Below are 20,406 nucleotides of genomic sequence, written 5' to 3' on the forward strand. Positions count from 1 at the left end.
CCCTCAATTTCAGTAATCTAGGACTCTAAACAGAGTTGGTTTGACACCAAAGACATGCCACAAACAGTATTTTGTGACACTAACAAGAAGTTGGCTTCTAAATGTGCAGAAAGCCCCTCACTAATGTTGCTGCTTTCAAGAGCAGTTTAATGTCTACACTGAGGAGGGTGATGATCGACACTCAAACAGATTATAGGGCTCGAAGCGTAGATGAGAGTCAGCGCATCAGTGTCGGTATGAGATGCTGTGAGTATTGTGTTTTTCCTGTGCCTTTGTCAGCTGTGGGCTGGTGCCACTGTGGCCCAACAGGTCCTGTCATGGTCAGCCATGCATGGCCACCGAGTCGTTTATTGACTGAGGCTGTTGCAAGAATTTGTTGGCACGGATGCATCTCTCCAACAGGAGCCTGCTCATCGTTCAGCACACGGGTGGGTTTAGAAACTTTTGAATGGCAGGGCAGAGTTTGGCAGGGTTATTTGGGAGTTGGCACAGGGAGTTGAGTAGAAACGCGTTTACAGTATTGCAAGCTCTTTTCGTTCTTACTTTATTACTGTGCAATGAAACTATGTAAATAAATATTGCAACTAACTCTAAGTAGCCTGGAGCCATTAACAGAGTCATGTAAAGGCTCCTCCACCCTTCCTGCATATAAGATACACTTAAAGCAACACAAAGCAGCTACACACTGTAGTTTCTATCTTCCTGGTTGTTTAATTTAGGGTTCTGGTAACCTGGGGTTAATCCATGATACCTGTCACCGGCTGACTCAGGCAGAGAAGCCCAATCAGATTCCAGAGGGACCACCCCCTGTTAATCATACACTGTACAAAATAACACTTTAAATTGGCCAAGACACCTCCAGGTTAAAATGCTCACTCTTGTTGTTTCAGGTCGGTGGTATTCAGTCCCACTGGCTCACCGCTTACGGAACTGCAGGATGTGACTAATGGCTTGCGTACTGCATGCACGAATGCATGCACGCACGCATGCTTGGCACCTGGGTATAAAGCAGCCATTGTGCTGGGTTCAGGCAGCCGGGCCTCCAGCGTTGGGAGACGTCAGCATAGCCACACAGACAGACATATGGTGCTGTGACACCAAACAGAGGTAGCTGTCAGCAGCCTCACAAATTTAATGTCTCCTTTTCCCCTTATGGCACTTTTTGCTGTGAAGATAGATGGATAGATGGCTGGACACAGGGAGTAAAAACATCAACAGTTTGCTGCTTATTGTCTGAACAAATGAGTGCCTACACAGCTGTACACACAGGCCCAATGCAAGGCGACAGACTAAAGTAGAGAATGAGCAGCAGCAAGTTAGTCAACGAGGTCCACTGTGCGACTATCACTCCTCACAAAGTGACACACACGCAGAAACTTTGCCAGGCCACAAGTTAAGCAGGAGGGAAGACTGGAAAGTGGCGGGTGTAATGACCGAGAAATGCGCGAGGAGGGAAAGCACGTGTGACCACGAAGAGAGCGAGAAGCTGTCGTAGTAGCGGCGATGGTGAGATGTCTGAAAAGGAATGAGAGAGCAAGACAGGAGCAGTGTATGTGTGTTTGTGTGTGAGAAAGAGCGTGTGGACGGGCTGGATGAAGTGCCAGGACAAACTTGGAGAGTGGCCAGAGAAGTGTGGAACGTCGCCAGTGAAAGACGACGAGGGAGAGTGGCGGCGGACTGGATATTCTTTCTGAATCAATTCTCCGGCGTGTCAGTGGAGTTTCTCTCAGCAGAAAGTTCTTCTTTTCTGTCATTATTAACTCACTTAACAGTAGGTGGTCTCAGCCTCTCTGTGATTATCTATTAAACCAGGTCGCCCTCTTGATGGGGACTCACTTTTCATTTTTTTCCCCATCTTTTCTTCCCCTTATGTTGACATATTCTCTTTGCTCTGCTAAAACCTCTTAGCACATGCTTTTAGCCATGCTTGCATCCTTTCCAGATATTTTCTTACTTTTTCTGGGAGCCTATACAACATGATAAGGTTCTGAGTTTTTGTTTTGAGTGAAATGCTCAGCTATTTAATGCATTGTGGTGAGATTGTGTGCACTTTTTTATTTTTTTACTTTTTATTTTTAAAATTAGAGTATGTGGAGATTCGTCAGCATGCCCGCTTGGACATGCTGTAAAAGGCTTAGCGAGAACGGGTGTATCGTAATCCAGCTGACACACATGACATTCAGCAGTACAATGCCTACTGCCGCAGTACTCCCCTCAATGGACAATGGGCCAACAAGAGGGCCACAAAGCTCTGCTACAGTGAAGCCTGCCTGACCGCACTGACACACTGTAGCTCGCTGTCAAACATTCCCATTTTGCACGGCCGACTTTGTCAGGCTGTCAAATGTACACCTGCATCATCTCCGCTTCCCCTGCTTTCGCTCTGCAGGTTTTTGTTAGTCAATGAGCTGTTTTACCGCGCTTTCAATCAAGTGATGCCCATGTGGTAATAATCAGAGCATTAGAGATAGACTTTGGCTTTGCAGCGTACCTCATGATTTTGGCTGCAGATCCTCTCTATTTACACACTGTGAAACCAGCCATTTAAACTTGGCAAGGGAGTACGTGAGTGTGTGTTGCAGCGTGTGGTCTGTGGGGTTGCGGCACGCTGGCGCTCAACTGAGGCAACAACAGGCGCACACAGCGAGGTGGGTTTTAAGATCGTAGAGCCATTCATCTGGCTGCTGCAGGACGGCGCCCGCAGCTTCCTGCTGTGTTCAGGATTTGCGATTTGGATGGTGGGAGTAGTTTTGCAGCTGCTGTCTTCTTCCCTGCAGCCCACACACTGAGAAGTGGCCTTCAAAAAAACACAGGAACAAATTACGGCTTAATTGTGCCCACCTGTTATTAAGCTAAATCTTCCCTGTTTGTATTTTAACCCTTTTGGAAGGGGCTCGCCTGGTTCACCTGTGTGATGGGTGGCTATAGAGAAATGGCTCTGGGGAAATCGATAGGTCATGGCTTTTGATGTCAAGTCTGAGGAGGCTCCGGCAGGCAGGCTGGCAGTTAGCGTTTGTACGCTGCCTGTGTGATGGTGGAGAACCTGAGGGCCCTGCAGGACGTCAGGGAGCAGCAGTGGGGTGTGATGAAGAGGCTTGGATCTCTGCAATGTTTGATGGAGTTCTGCAGAAGACACGTGGGGCCCTTGCAGATTGGGTTTTTAGTCTGTTTTCCTCCGCGTACCATCAGCTCCGGCTCATTTAAAATATTCTTAATTTAAAACCCAAAGCTGCAAAGCTACATTTGTACTGTGGTTGAGTCCAGCAGTTAATTGAAGAAAAATCAATAATCGATTCATTCTTATTACTGTAAATTTAACACATACTAAGAATTGGCTGTTAACAATTTCTTAAGTATAAAGACTTTATGCCTTTTTTCAGGTTTTATCTTTGTGCACACAAAGAAAGTATATAGAGTGTAGTATTGATGAGTTCTGTCACCAGTAAGGATTTTCAGATACACCACCTCGGGCTGGCTCTGTGGAGTTGACGCCGTTGAGCTCTCACCAGGCCCCTCGTTTGTCATGTGCTTTATGACTCAGTCACACTAGAGTAAAAATAGTGTGACAACCTCATTCCAACTAGAAGAAATTGGTGGTTGCTTGGTGATTGTATCATTAAAAAAAGTTGCTGTTGTTGCCCAGAGGCTGAATATGCAACTCCTTTAATCTGTGGGTCACCACTTTTGATCACAAGATTATTACACAGGTCACGTGATGGGAGGCAACCAATCTCCAGACTGGTTGCAATCACTCTCAGACAGATTGGCAAAGGTTTGCAAGTAACTGCTCTCTAACCTATAAAAGCACAGATTGCCAATACATTGCAATTTATCTGAGTCAGTCTGTGACGTGCCTGTTTGCAATAGACTTGACTCAGCTCAATGGTTGTATTCCGATTATGTTTCTATATATACGCAAGTTTGCCCAAAATCTATATAATTTTGCAGTGGCTGTCTTGTATGTTGCCGTCTGCACGCTCAATTCAGGTAGCTCCTTCTAAACCACACAGAGCTTTTTCTAGTTGTGCGAAATATTTCTGCTTTGTGCTTCATGTGAAAAAGGACAACTTTGGTAAATATCCTGACCTGATTCCCCCTGAAATTGCCAGAAGTGGATGTGCAATAACCTGCTTCATTGTGGTGGATTTCTTTTTTTCCTCCCTTAAATGGAGCAAGCTCGCTCTTGTATATATTACGATTCAATTGGCCGTCTGTCACAAAACCAGTGATGCTTTTAAAAAGTTGGTCTTTCGGAGTGAATAAAGCTGGATTGTCAGGCGGTGAAGGCTCAACTAAGAACTGCCACAGCTAACCTCCAAGATGCTTAAAAATAAGACAAATGAGACTCAATCTCAATCTTCTTTTCTAACTCTTGGCAGTTATGTTTATATCCCAGCTACTTCTTTATATTTGATGTTCTCATGAATTTCTGAAGGCATGAAAGCGCAGTGGCATGTGCACTTTTGTTTTTTGTTTCTTGTGTGTTTTGGTATCATAAGCTCACATTTTCTGATATTGTTTCAGCATTTCTGCTCAGTCTCTTAGACTGTTTTGCTCCCACCAGTGTGACTCACCTCTGTTAAGGATTGTGTTTCTTCCTCTGTTGTGGCTGCCGAGTGCTCTCATTGCTGTCAATTTGTCAAACACTATTGGCCGTGCGCAAGCAGTCACACTTGCATTGGCTCAGTAACTTCCTTGAGAAATCAGTGGGGAGATGGACATCTGGGTTCTACACTATGCTGGCCATTACTGTATAGACTGAAGTGTGTATGTTTCATCTTTGAGAGGATGGTGAACACAGAGGTCTCTTGTCAACTTTGGCCTCCCAGAATATCAGATAGCACGTTATGTTTAACCTTGGTGTCCCCTCAGTGGTTTAAGTTGGACTCGGTACACTTTAAGAAAGACTGACATATAGGGAAATTGACTTTTTGGATTTAGTCCGTTCCAGTGCCTCAGCTACCGTAACAATAAGCGCTAAGTTTCAAGTGAACGCGAGTCATTTGCGTAAATCCTCTTGGACCGCCACTCTGCCTTTAAAAACAGGTTTGAGGTTCTTTTATAAGAGGCCGTGACGCTGATGGCAGACTTAATTTTTGTCAGGAGAAGTGGAGGAAAGTATAGCAAAGGGCTTCTTAAAGGAGTATCCAGTTTCCCCTTCATCACCCATGCAGTAGTGTGCAATAAAGCCCTACCGCCAAGCCTAGCCACAGATTGGAATCTGTCTTTGTAGCATTAAAACCATCAAGGGGCTTGTAGTGTGCCCCCCCCCCCGAAAAAAAAAAAAAAAACTCTTTGGAAAGAGAAATCACAGCATGCATGCTAGGGGTCCCAGGACTCGGAAGTCATGTGCTGAAGTGAGTTTTAGCCAAAGGATGTCCTGCTCTACTTGGGCCTTTTGGGAGTCTGGGTTCATGGCTCATTGCTGGGGGGGGGGGGGTTCAGGTCTGTAGGAAAGGGAAGAGAAAGCTGACCAAAGTGGACAGGAAAAGGGAGGTTTGGAACAATTATGTAAGCACAGAAAGATTGTTTGACCTGCTGAAGATGCAGGAAAAAGGTGTATCCCCCCGTGACTGCAATTCTTCACAGTCTGCAAACACTGTGTACTTTACTCTTCAGTTACAATGTGCAACTATGATTTGTCAGGCAGACGTACTAATTTTGTTTTATTAAAACAGATGCTGCATATTTCTTGGTGAAGGCTTTAACCTGATTACCATCCCCCAACGCTCCCTCTGTCTTTGCACTTAACGACTCTGTTTTACTTCCCTGTACTCACAAGGTCCTCACTAAAGTCCTCTCTGTCCCTTTGTTCCACTGATTCTTACTTTTCTATCCATCTTTTTAACCATCAGGCAGAACTGTATTCTTCATTCTTTTGTACATATATATATATATATAATTTTTTTTTTCTACAAGCAACAAAAGCATTAAAATATAACAAAATATTGATAATGAAACAAATGTTAAAATGTAGTCCTCATTTACATGCATACACCCCGCAACATACAAGACTGTAGTACTTGTTTGAAATCTTGGTTCATTTTAAGCTTCAGGCTTCAGTCACACTGGATTGGAGACCACTCTGTGACCCCCTGGAAACCCAGCCAGTAGAAAAATCCATTGAGTTGTGACTCAGAGCCAGGTCACTTTCTAAACAATATTAGAACTTGTGAGCTGGACTTTGTCCTTGGGGGAAGTGCTCCTTTATGCTGACAGCAACCAACATTTATATCGAACTGAAGTCTCGGCTTGGTTTGAAGTAGAAAATGCTATAATGTGATATCATACTACGGTTGGATGTGTTACGGAGAGACTTTAGTTTTATGAAAATTCAAAGCATATTGTCATTTCTCTTGTCCTAATGCTTCTTCCCAGCATAGCTGCTGAACAGACAAAGGAGAACTATGAAAGTCCAGAACACCTTTCTTTTTAGCTCTGTTGTCCACTCTTGAACACCCAGTGTGTGTGCGTGTGTGTCTGCATGCACGTGTCTGTGTGAGTGTGGAACATCTGGCTAGCCCACAGCCTCTTACAGACCTCTTGTCTTTCCCTAAGGGTTTGTGGCACTGCCAGCCCAGCTTTTAGGAAGGGATTTGTAACAGTCAGTGCCTTTACTCACGAGGTCAACGTGTCAGTAAACTGCTACAGTGAACCCCCGGTCTTTGCTTTTTTTTTTTTCTTTTCTTTTTTTTTTGCAAAATGTGCATGTTTCCACCTCCTACCCCCACTGCCTTTTTTGCTGTAAGATGCTGCTGCATCATGCAAAATTCATTCTTCTTTCATCGTGAGAGAAAACGAGCTGTGACTGCGCTGCTGGTGCGGTGGAGGAGGCTGAGGTTGTTGCAGTCATGTAGTCTTGGCTCTCACGTCCCCCATCATCAGCCCTGTGCAATTCAGACTAGCAGCAGTGCTCCGTTTGGCTCAGACAGAGGCTCGAAAAAGTGCAGCAGGATGACCGTGTGACACAAGGCACACGGACTCTTGAGCAACCTGTCAGTGTGTGTATTGGTGTGTGCATGATGGTGTATTTGTACAGGGAGTCGGTTTGTATACGTTTAGGCAAGGGAGATGGAGACATGCAGCTGTGGCACAGTTTCGAAGAGAGTCTGATAGGGAAGCTGATGCTGCAGTCAGATACTCAAACTAGGTTAGTGGTGCAAGGCTCAGCCCAGCTGTGTATATCTCATATTTCTACAGAAACGTGTTTGAATGACTGTGAATGTATGCATCTGTGTAGACATTCTCACGCAGAGGTTTAGTGAGTCCTGTAAGTCCTCTCCACGCTTAGACAAATGGAGATCAATCAGGCAGAGATAACATGGCATTTAGTGGATTATAGGTCATGGGTTCGAGTCACTTGCTGCCACTTTCCTACTTGAGTGCTGGAAAACTTACAAATGCACATATCTATATAAACAGGATTCAAGAAAGATGGCAACCCTGAATGGAAAAAGTGGTGTTTTCCTCCAAGTCTGTCATGTGAATTGTAGTGTGATGTGTCACCAGGATTTTCTGCACTTCATGCCACAGTTTAAGGTTCTTTTCCTTTGCCCTGACCCTTGAATTGTTAAATTGTTTTCCAAGACAGGATGTCTTTTGTTGCTGTAGTGAGGACTGCGAGTCGCCCTGACAGAGCAGGTCAGGCTGACAGGCTGCAGAATAGTCCGCAAGTGCACTGATAAGCAGGAGCATCTATGTGGACAATGGTAGCTCGACTCGTGGCCGCACTTAAATACACATTCACACGACCCCTACGGATAAAAACTCACACTTCTTGTCCTTGTCCACAATCTTGCATCCACAGCATGTAACTCGTGGCACATTAATGGCACAGCAACCACTGCTAATGGTTGGGCACGCTTGATCAACCAGCATACTCACTACTAAAATCCACACACACACTGGTAGAGAGTGGCCCTCAGGGTTATCTCAGGGGTTGAGTAATTTACAGTCACTCTCAGGCACAGGTTCATTCACTCTACTTGTTGGCCTTTGCCACATTAAATATCTGTCATCATCAGAGGGAAACTATTGTGCTTTTTCTTAGTTTCTGTCAGTGCATGTACAAGTAATCCCTGTGAGACAGAAGCTGAGGTTCAGACTGCTTTAAATGCTCCATTTCAGGCAGTTTATTTATTTCAACATCTGTATTATGTCAAAAAGAGCAGAAGCTCTTTCACTACAGGCACATGGCTCTGACTGAAGGCACAGAAGCTCCACCTACCTGGTGTTCAAATACTTTATTTGTTTAGGGCAGCCAATCAAAAGAAAGTCAGCTCAAAGTGTGAGGTGCTGATGACTGAATATGAAATGAATATAAAATAAATAAGGATTGTTTCGAACTTTAAATTGTGCAAAGCCGCTCTAGTAGAGTTCAACGGGGTGGTTTTTTTGTCTTAATTATATAATGCGGCCAGAGGAGCATGATGCAAATGCTCTGTGATTAATTTCCTCATCATAAATGGACTCAGCTGATACACAAACTGAAGCAATAATGAGTAATTATTGTTATTTTCCTCGTGGTAAAATCACCAGCTCTCCGATGCTGACACTCCCAGGGGATATGTTGCTGTCATAAATGCCTGCAAGCCATCAGGAGGCAATACATGTGTGTAGCTAAAACATGGGATTTTCAGCACTGATCTGTATTAAAGGAAGTGGGAAACCAATCTGCTGGCTTTCAGTTAGATTAGAACAGCTGATATTCAAATGTGTCCTGTCTCCCCAGTTGCTATTTTCATATCTTCCAAATCATTTTCCTCATGCACTTTCCCTGTATGACCCTCATTAGCCACATCTTATATGTACAGGACACATACAAGGAAGCATGTGTGGCTAATCTTTCATGCACTTACAAAGAAGTTAAACACAAAAATCAAGTTCCCCGGGCACACTTCGGTAATGCTGTTTTTTTTTTTTTTGTTTTTTTTTTCTGTACATTGATTGCATTACATTAAAGGTTAGTGCATCATCATTTCCACAGGCAAGCTTCATGAGCTCACAATTGGTGTTGTTGATTTGGGCTCCACATGTTACAAATTAATCGACCCTGACAACCAAAAATTGTGTTTATATACAGCACGCAGTTCTAGGCACTTGTCTGGACTCTCATCCATCATGCGCCACCGTTAGAGAGGCGTCCGATTGGGCCCAGTTTGCAGTGGGACAAGCGAGGCCAAACATACCAGCCAATCCTAAAGAGATATCTTCAGCAAAAAGGCAAAGAGAACATCCTGCAACAGATGATGTGCATCAAACAGAGAACTGATCTCTTCTCACAGTATTACAAGAAGAGACAGTCGACACCGAGACGCTCTAAATCCACATAAAACTGTGGCGAGCTCTCCAAGATGCTACGCTCAAGCTCATTGCCAAGTGTTATGCTGAGACACCTCGGTGTGTCTAAACATTATCATTATATGAAGTACTTCTTGGTGTCAGATCTTCCATTTTTACCATTTTGTGCACCTTCTGCACAGCACAAAAGCATAACATGCTCTGGAAAATATTATAAAAGCAAACATCATCCAGTTATAACAACAATTATGCTTCCAGCAAAAACACATTACAGCAGTACATAGAAAAGAAACAGGGTTTAATTCATTTTACCGCTAATGCAATGCGGAGGCCACATGAGCCAACACGGTCATCCCGAGTGTTTTAATGCGACTTTCATCTGACTCTGTATGGAAAAACAAGCGTGTGCTACTCTGTGGTAATGATGCAAGAATCAGCAGCGTTTTCTTCTAATCAGCGCTCAGCTAGTGGGATTTAAAATGAGAGGTTAAATAAAGGGCTCTTGTTTGCAGAAGCTCAGATTCTGGAAAAACCCTTTTACCCAGAACCTGGGAAGGAGCGATCGTCTGAACCTGAACCACCCACATATTTTGTGTAATAAAGGAGGAAAAAAGCTCAGGTTTTAACTCTGTTATGAACTTCTTTTTCCCCCTCTCCACCTCTTCACATGCCTCTTGTCCTTCCTGCTCTTTTGCAAGAAGAAAAGTGGAAATAAAGTCCAACTCGTCAGCTGGAGTGTCTCTTTGCTCTACTGACTGCCTCTCCCTCTCTGTATCCCCGTATATCGTGTATACTTTTTTCACGAGTTTTAGGCCTGAACCCAATATAAACAGCCTGTACTGCTGCCTCCTCCATTTCTGTCTCTCTGTTGCTGCTCATCTGCTCAAGGCTTGCATATCAGACAGTGTGTGCTGTGTCACACTGCAGTCACTTCCTGGGGTCAGGGGACAGAGGTGCAGCTAAGAGTGTCTAGAGAACTTGCGTGTCGTGACAACCTCAGAGAAGATGGACCTGCATGGTTTACTGTGTTTCTTCTTCTAATCAGGCCTATACCGCTGACTTTTAATGGCTAAAATAGGCTTGCTCAGCCCCGTCTCCTTGGCTAGTTTCATGCCTGTTAAGCTGTCATTATTATTGTAATCTCTTTGATCATTCTTGACATTATGGACCACTGATTTCAGACTGTGGGTAGCAGAAGCAATTAGGATTCAGATTTTTACACCACAGACATCGATCCTGGTGGCTGTCAGTAGCAGATTTGAGTTCCTTTACTGAGGAAGGCCACATGTGGGAGCTTACAAATATCTAAAGTACAGACAGGAACAGACTAGCAGCGGTGTTGTGACCACAGACCATAGTGGCAGTGGAATTCTGCGCGTTACAGCACTGACAGGTGAAACTAATGCACTGGACTAATGTCAACTTTGTGGTGAGCAATTGAAGTGACTATCCGTGCAAACAAAGGACACCTTTGGCTGATGTGATGGAATGTGAAATGTATTAATGGACTACCCACACGACCTCCGCCTCCATTGTCCACGAGTAATAAACTTTCAGCTTCAAAGTGATGGGTGACGAGCAGTTTGCCTTATATTAGGCAGGAGCTCTAAAGTAAACAGCAACGCATGGCCGAACTGAGGGGTCAAATTCTGATAAACAGATCCTCTTCACATGGTTGGTGATGCTCAGGGAACATTTATTCACCATTTTGAAACCGCTGCTTTTCTAGTGATTGTGCACAGGGAAGTTGGAGCTTTGGTTGAGTAGATTGATTAGTTTGTCCATGTGTAAAAATGCTGTCAACTTCCATTTATTTTTCATTATGCAGTCCTCAGCCACCCCAAGTTTACTCTGTAGTTTGCACAATTCTAATGAGCTTGAAGGTGTGACCACCTTTATTTTTCAACACAGCCTGAACTCTCTGAGACAGCTTTCTTGCGATTTCTTTAAGTAGTCTTCAGGAATAGTTCTTCAGGCTTCTCGAAGGACACTCAAAGCTCTTCTTTGGATGTATTTGTGCCTTTTGTTCCATTCTCTGTCAAGATGATCCCACACTGCTTCAACAATGGTAATGTCTGAGCTCTGGGGAGGCCAATTCATGACTGATATTGTTCAGTGGTCTGGACTAAAAATGAATGACAAAGTAGCCAATGTCCAAAGAAAAGCTTTGAAAGCTTCACAAAGCCTGGAGAACTATTGCTCAGGACTACTTTAAAAACATCTGGCTCCTTGAAAGCAAATTCTAGAGAGACTAAATGTATATCTATAGAATAAATATACATTTCAACTTATTTTCTTTGATCACTCTTCTTACGTTTGAAGGCAATACCGCTTAATACTGAGCACAGAAACTGAAGATCTAGAAATATATGAAAGAAATAAGAAATATTGTATAGAGATGGCAACAGTGTGCTGTGTCACATGAGAAGTTGGGTTATAGGTTTTCCCAGTACAGCAGTAGCATTCTGACTTAAACAAGCCCTGCCGTGCCTAGCCCACTACATTTGGTAAAGTTAGGCTGATTAGACAGTTGGTGGTTCAGGGAGGAGTTCTGGGAATACTCTGTCTTGTTAGGAAAGTTTTACACAGTTTGAGACAATTTTCCATCTCTGCTTCTTAGTTCTGGTTAGCTCTGAGCAGCTTAACCAAACATTTCATAAACAAGGGATGAAAAAAAAGTATTTTTTTCATAGCAGAAATGTTTTCTGTCTTTTCTTATTTTTGCAAGCATCTTTCAACCCCTTGGGTGATCCACAAGCCCAACGGGATTGTTGTAAACAGCAACTTTTTTGAGTTTCTCGTGCTCAGGCTATCCTGTAATTAGCTATGTAGGCTGGCTGGGAAAGGAGACATTATGTGGAGATTGCTGATGATTAAACGAGGGAGCCCTCATCTCGACACATTTGACTCAACAGAAAAATTCTTCAGGGCTTATTGTAGCCCCCACGCATCCAGGCTTCTTGACTTGGGAGTTGGTGGTGTTTGCGTAACAGTTGATTCCTCCGTCAATTAGGAAAGGTCTTGTCTAGACAGGGTGTGAGATTACAAAGAGCGGAAAAGAAAAAAACAAAACTGCAATTGGGTTAATCTCAAACATACCTATGCTATCACTGTCAGCTGGTGATTGGTGAGGCAGCAGGCTGTCAAGATCACTTTCTTCCCTTCAAATTTCTTTGCCCTCTGGTAAAAAGGCAAGTAGGATGTAGTCTGTGTGATAAGAAAAGGTCTCCGTCTTTCTGCTGTTAACAGACTTTCCGCAGACTGACGGTGCGATCGTTTATCAGTTGCAATACTTGCAAAACTTTGTAAACTGTTTCAGTCAAAACGTATATCCAGCAGCAATAATTCAGCACTTCGTGAAAGAATTCATTAACAGTCATGATGAAAGGCCATCTATGCGCTCAGTGACTCGAAATTTACAGAAGGTGAAAACAATACCAGCCTCTGTGACGTGGCAGGCAACCAGGGATCGTATCACAGCAGCCGCTCGAGCAATTTGTCTGAGAATAATTGCATATGATGACCCAAAAATAAACCAATGAGAGAATGCCTTTCGAGTCCAAAGGGAAAAGGAAGCTTTAGAGTGAAATTTGGCAAATGCACTTCATGAATACTTGACTGTGACTAGTGGGTTGTGTGAAGAGACTGTCTTGCTTCAAGGGATTGTGTTATATGGTCTTTGAGGCTTTGAAGAATCAAACAGCCATGTTGTGTTTGATGTAACCTTTGATTTTCCTTTGTAATCTAATTTTCATAAAGGGGAATGCTTTGGTTGTCTCTGAGATGAGCACCAACAACAAGTGACTGCTGTAGATTTGGAAGTCAGTCATCTCTTTGAGGCGAACGAACAGTGCAGAGAGAGATTTTTCTTTTCCTTGATATTGATGGAGTTTCGTGGTGGTTGCATGTACTAACTAAATACAAAATTAAAACATTAAACAGGTTTTCATACTCAAAGAGAATAAAGTATTATGTCTAAATGTGTCAGGTCCAAGAACCAAATGCAGTTTCCCACATCAGATGTGTTTTTCAGTGCTCAAACTGGGCAGTTTGAGTATTTTTTTAACAGGCAGAAGTTGTTTTTATCTTTCACACAAAGATAAAAATTTGCTACGTCTTTTATTTTAGCCAGGTTCATATGTTGATCTGGCAGTTCACATTCCTTGTAGGATGAAGTGCGATCACTTTAGTGACCTCTGAACTTTTGAATCTTGTGGATTCATAGGGTCAGTTTTTTAATTTCTTGTCGGTGCAGGCGTGTGAAAAACCTTTAGCAGCAGTGTGGAAAGTGAAAGCATTGGTGATGGCGTGACGAGCCGCTCCGTCGTGCTTGTCTTGCACCTTTTCTTGCAGTTAGTGGAGAGGGGGCGGCTGGTAAGACTTGGCTTGGTGTGAGAGTGCTTTTTAAAAACACTCAGAGCTCAGTTGCTGGTGCGCTCTCATGTCCGAGACATCCATTCGTTTTGCCTTTTGGTATGTCTTCACCGTTCATTCTATTGCATTCACTCCACTTATCCTGCACTACTGACCTTGATAACTACACGTATTATGGTTTGTTTAGGTTCTTCTTATATTTCTCTTGATTATGGTGTGTTCACCTCCCTTGTTTGTCATAGACATGCATTTTTATTTTGATAGGCAGAAAACTTTCATCTGATCCATCTATCCATCCACCCATCCATCCACTCTCTACCATTTACCCAGGTTTGAGTTGCAGGAGCAGTCAAAGCCGACATGCGCAGAACTCTGTCTCTCTAACAATTCTTCCAGCTCTTATGAGACAAAACTAAACAAGTGTCTTCTCCCAGCAGGACATGCTCCAAACACCTTGCCTAGAATGTGCTGGTCAGATGGCTGAATCACCTTAACTGGCTCCTTTTGATCTGCGCTCCTCATCCTATATCTAATGGAGTGCCCAGAGATTCTTCAGAGGAAGCTAACTTCTTCCACTTGTAAATACAGGCTGTTTTGGTCACAACTTAAAGCTCTTGACCGTAGGTGAGGCTAGGAATGTAGGTCACTTTCAGGCTCAGCTCTGTTTTCACCACAACACATCACTATGGAGTCAGTCCGTGAGTCTTTCATTCGACTGTCCCTCATTTGTGAACAAGATCCCAAGATACTTTAACTCCTCCACTTGGGCAACAACTCATCCCTAACCCTGAGTGGGCACTCTACTATTTTCAGGCTGAGGACCATGATCTTGAGTTTGGAGGTGCTCTTTCTTGTTCCTTTTGTTTTATACTCGTGAAACAAACTCTTCCATGCATGTGGGTCAGTTTGAAGTCTTGTTGGCAGAGTTAGGTCCAAATCAGAGGAGGCAGAGAAATGATTTCAGACCTGGAGCAATGTCTGGCTGTGTGTCTGAGGTAAAAAAAAAAAAAGAAGTATTATTTTACTATTTGTATATTCAGTACTGGTGCATGTTTGAAACTACAAGTGCAATGCAGTGATCTCATTGGTCAGATCTGCTTATTTGCATGCTATAAGATAGAAAAATCGAGCTTGGTGTGAAAAAATAAATGTCACAGATTTTTGAGTGAAATTACACCATGGTTATGAGCAGCTCCATAAAGAATGGGTGAGTCTGAAAAATGTATTTAACGAAATAGTCACAGGTTTTACAAGTCCGGTGTGCAAAGGCTCAGTCTCACTTATTCTCACTTAGTTCATTTCCGTCATGTTCATATTAAACTTAAAGTCAGAACCAAGGAAAACTTTTCTCCAGTAGCTGGTTTATTAAGCTTTTACTGCAAACATGAAGTACAAATAATGGAAGCCATTACTGATGAGATCTTTTTTTAAGCGATTCAGATTCAATAAAATGATATTGAACCCCAGCTGCAAAAACGAATGCACTCTGCTGCTGCTGTTAGGGTTTGCTGCCTTATCTCACTCTGCTGCACCATCAGTGCTGCTGATCTAATATGGAGTGCATGGCAGATGTATTTGGAAGCTTTTATTAAGCGAAGATGGGCATTTTGATTTCTCTGTTAGTGCTGATGTGGGAGCTGAGTGTTCTCATGTGGAAAGTGGCTGATGCATCTTAAGAGAAAAGAAGGATGAGTTGAAGATAAAAGACAATGCACAGAATCTGATTTAAAGAATACGATTAGGCGGTGTATGGAGACCTGGTTGGGCCCGACTGGACAGTTGCAATAAGAGGAATGTGTGCTATTTCCAAACCGCTGCTGTCATCTGTCAAGAGGCAGAAACTGTCAAAGAGGCTGTCGGTGCGCACGCCTGTCTGTATGTGTGTGTGTGTTTCTCTAGGCCTGTGCATGCTTGAGAGCAGTGAGTAGGAGTAACGCCGAGGGGAAGAACAATTACTACACACCTACCAGCCACAATTGCAGCTTACATGAGTGCGGAACAAGCTGCTAAAAACAGTGTAGATGCTCTTATTGCAGTCAGCCACAGTGCTGCCTGTTACAGGGCAGACCACCATAAGGACACGCTCCTCTTCTGAATGCATGTCAATCATCATGAGAACCGAGGAGAAGAAAAGAGAATGTGGTTTGTGTGTTTTATTATAAAACTCCGGTGAGAATAGGGATCTTGTTGAGTCACATGTTGGTATCTTGTATTTTAACTATAGCAGTGACATAGAGATTTGCTAAACATGAGAATTTTGAATTTGAATATAAACCATTTGGAGGTCATTTTTTTCCTGTGTGTCACCTAATTTTGAAACATCAACTCTCCCTTACATCATTCTCCACAGTCCAGCATGGGCTGTGCTGTCAACTTGTGTTAGTTCTCCTTAAGTAGCCTGTTGTGGGAATGGGTTCTGGCATCCTCATGTTTATGTGGTTGCTATTGTTACATGGAGCCCAACCTAGGCCACTGAACTGCTGTAGACATCCCCTCCATTGTCTCACTGAAAACTTGGTGAAAATCAGGAAATGTTTCACTGTCTCTGTTTGCTGTTGTTCTCTATCATGGTTCTGTTCAAGAGTGTTACTCTCAACTCTCAAGCTCATGAACCTATAACCAGCGAAAAATCAGGATAACCACAGGACTGACCTACCAGCCACTTTCTTTTTCAATAGAGAAGCTCTGTTACAAATTCTGTGTCAAGATAACTGATGTGAAAATAATTTCAAAGAGAGAATATTGGTATAGTTTGTTAATTAATTGGCCCCTGGCCCACTGTCATGTTCACTCAGCGGCCACTTTATTGGATACATCTTGCTAGTACCAGCTTGGACCCTCTTTTGGTTTCAATAAGCTCCTCATTTCTTCTCCAGTAGCGTCCAGAAGTTTCATACAGTGAACTGAGGCCTTAAGTCTTTGGCATAGATTCAACAAGGTGCTGGAAACATTCATCAGAGATTTTGGTATTGACATGATAGGATCACATGATCGATGCAGATTTGTCAGCTGGACATCCATGGAGCTAATCCCCCGCTACACCACATCCCAAAGGTGCTCTGTTGGATTGAGATCTGGTGAATGTGGAGGCCATTTGAGCACAGTGAACTCACACTCATATTCCAGAAACTAGTTATACTTTTAAATATATATTTTTTATATTTTCCAATGAAAGCCACATGATTCAGCTCTAATCTCTTTTGCAGTAGGGTTTCGCGTCAGACAGTAACTGGGGTCCTTCTGTCTGTCGTGTATTATTCAAGGCCCCGGGCAGTTTTCAGCTTCATTAGGTGCATTCGTAAATATATTTTATAGCTCTAATGTGCCCTTTAGCACTGCTGTATACATCCACAAGTATTAATTGTTGTGCTTTTTGAAATTTCTTTTTTTATATAGAATGTGATCACTGAGTTCAATAAAGAATTACATTGAGATTATGTAAGTGTGGATCATGAGTGGACTTGAAAAACAGCCTCAGTTATCTGTGGCATGAATAATTTGCATGTGATCTCTTTTTATGACCACTATGAAAATCTGGAGCAGACAAGACACATTTATATCCGGTCATAAGACTTTGCCACTAATCATAGCTGATTTTCTTTTAACTCACTGACCTAAATACTGCAAGGAAGGAGAGTGATCTGCAAACATGCTTCCTGTTTGGCTTCTTTTTGACCTGGGTTCTTCTTTTCCATTTTATTAAGATATTAAGAAATAAAGCTAAAAGCTAAACAGCGCTAAGGAACACTATCCATGAAGTAAAACTTAATCTTAACAAAGTACACACTGAAATTGGCCATTTGCCCTGACCCATGCCAGCTGAGCTCATCACAGATGTATTGTTTAGCACATAGGACTTTTTTGACACAGTGCAAGGCTGTGGATATCTTTCCATTGTCAATAATTAGCATCTTTTCATGATGATTTGAGCAACAATGTCACAATCATATGATGTGTTATTCTAACAGAGGGATCGTTGTTTTTTCATTGATTGTGTCATTGTTTCTGGTAACTCGGTAAAACCAAGAATTTTCCCTCAATCTTCTGACGGCTGTTTAAGAATAGCATGGAATTAATTTGTCTTACACACTTTGGTCAGTATGGGTCTTATAAAGTGACTGTACCACAAGAGTAGTCGACACGCAACTCATACAGTGTATTTTTATGTTAAAAACACAAAAATAGCAAGTGATTATAGTGCTTATATACTTTAAATTAAATATATCTAATCAGAATCTGATTCTGATTATAAATTTGCCTTTTGTGACATGATTGACTGGGGCTCTTCATGCTCCCTGGGCTCTGTTTTTCAGGCTTTAGAAAATCTAACTCAACATGAGAGACTTTAACCATTCAAAGGTCTTTTCACACCATCTTAGTTGGTAAAAATACAACAAAAAGAGCAGGAAGGTCCAAGTAGACAGGACCTTTACCTGTGAAAGTAGGGTCACCCATACGTATATGAATTGCATGACAAAGCGTTAATAAGTCTGTTGGTTAACAGTGAGTAAGTAGTGGTTCCATAGTGTAGTGGAGCAGGGTGTCACAAACTAGTGCGATTCCCCCCAGTGCTGGATGAACAGGAGGGAAAAAATCAAACATGGATCCATTCATCGATATTGATGCTCCCTTGGGAAATAAGCAGCTTTACCTGTTAACAGTAAACATATGCATCTTAATATAAAGTGCTAATCATGATCAGTTAAGTATGTCTCTCATACAACCAGTAACAGCACATGGCTTGTGACCTTTTTGCTGACCCACAGAGCCGGTGATGACCCGTCTGGTTACAGGGCTTGAAGACTGGAAAACGATGCGTGTGAGCCCGAGAAGGGGAAGATTCAGACTCGGTGACCTTTCTGTTGGAAATGTTCGGGATCACGTGATGTCTGTGAAAACTTCAGCACAGGGGCAGTTACTCATCCGTACATTCTTGGCTACTAATGCAGGGAAAAAAGGCTAAGCACGCAAGTTTGAACTGTTATGATGATGTATTGATTATAACTGGAGCAGCAGCCCCCTAAGTCATAATATAAAATGGCTGAGTGGTGTTGCTTTGGTAATCTGTGTGGCTGAGCCTAGGGTTGAGCGTGGAGCGTTTGTATATAACCTAATTTGATTTTTTTGAAAAAATGGAAATACACACTCACAAACTTCTAGATGTATAGTGCCTCTGATGCCCAGGGCCGGCTGCACAGTGATATTTGGCCTTATAATCATATCACATTACTCTGAGTTTTCCACATGCTACAAAACACACACAGCAGGGGGATTGTTAACCAAAACAGATTTGATCTTCTCAGACAATTTGTCCCATTCTCCGGTCCAGTCGAGCTCTTTCAGCCAGAGTAGGAGGGATGGAGGAGTGTTTTGCGCATTTCAGACGTAGGTTGTCCGCGGGGTCTCTTTGCTCCACAATTACCACTTTATGAGGATACTTAACTGCAGCCAAGAATCGAGAACAACAGAGGCAGAGAGTGTGAAGATGTCTGGTGGGCTGCTATCTGTTCACTCTTGTGCCTTTACTTTTCTTTGCCGTTTGCCACTAAACACTCCCGTTTGTGTCTTTGTTTCTCTTAGAAGCAGACTCGTCACAACTTTCTCCTTTAACCCTCCACAGACCCTTTTCCACGGGTTCAGCATTACACTCAATGAAAAATGTCACACGTTTAAGTCAACAAAGCAGTCCTTGTAGTGGCTGTTTTGGGGCTATCACGGGATGGAGTTTGTCATGGATACCAGTTACAATTTTTCTGTGCTCTCCAGGCATGACAAACCTTTAAAGTTGTAGAGTTTTTTTTTTTTTTTTTTAACAGGGTCAACAATGAACTTTTAGTCTGATTTCACAGAAGTGGCTTGACATTTTTAGGCTTGTTTGCTATCTTGCAAAGACTTGGATAAGAGGGCTGATACAACTTTGTCTGTCTAGGCAATGTGAAACCACTTCTATCGTAGGCTAGAAACAAAGGAAACAGTCTAATATTTACTAATTAACATGATGTACTGCTTTTTTTGTTTTTATTTTTTGTTTAATCTGTGTGGAAAACCAAAGTGTAAAAGAAGAAGACTTTTTTAAGTGGTTGCACTCATTTTCTGGAGTCTAGTTGCTGTGCCGTGTCTGGAGTTCAGTAGTTGCTGCAGGAGTAAAGTATTAGATTTAGAGATTTGATCACAGAATCTAGTAATGTGATTAAAGGATCCCAAAAATGAGCAAAGTACAGTATACTCATTTTTATTAGATGGCTGAGTATGTATCAGTCTTTCTGCCAAGTAAGAATGCATTAAGACTGAATCAAATATATTTAAACATTTCAGATACATCAATTTTCCTAATCGTTCAGTCACTCCAGAGTAAAAACAGAACTGCAACCTTCTTATGGCTGTGTTAAATTGGTGATTGCTTGGTGGTTGCATTCACTTTTCTCATATTCATCAACTGTAGCTGAGGCAGCTAGTTGATCGCCCACTGGTTGAGCGTGCAACACCCTAAATCTGTAGGTTCCAACATGTTGGCAATCTGTCTGAGTCAGTCCATAACATCTCTTTTTGAACAAGTCTTTCCAATAGAGGACTTTCCTCAACTGGTTGCCAACTGGTTGCATTCTGGTCATATTCCGATCAACTATGTAATTTTGCAGATAAATCTCCATCGTGCAGTAACTGCATTGCTGTTTTTGGAGGAATTTCTAAATTTTAGTTTCAGATCTGCGAGGTTCTGGCTGATTTCTGTGG

General features: G+C 42.5%; 1 protein-coding gene across 1 annotated transcript in view; it reads left to right on the forward strand.

Annotated features, from left to right (window-relative positions):
• LOC102303741 (cytohesin-3) overlaps positions 1–20,406 on the forward strand; it is a 42,182-nt gene that overhangs the window by 549 nt on the left and 21,227 nt on the right. The gene's annotated exons all lie outside the window — the stretch shown is intronic.

This window comes from Haplochromis burtoni, unplaced genomic scaffold (assembly GCF_018398535.1).
Source record: "Haplochromis burtoni strain Fernald_Lab_line unplaced genomic scaffold, NCSU_Asbu1 Contig_81, whole genome shotgun sequence".
Taxonomy (NCBI): domain Eukaryota; kingdom Metazoa; phylum Chordata; class Actinopteri; order Cichliformes; family Cichlidae; genus Haplochromis; species Haplochromis burtoni.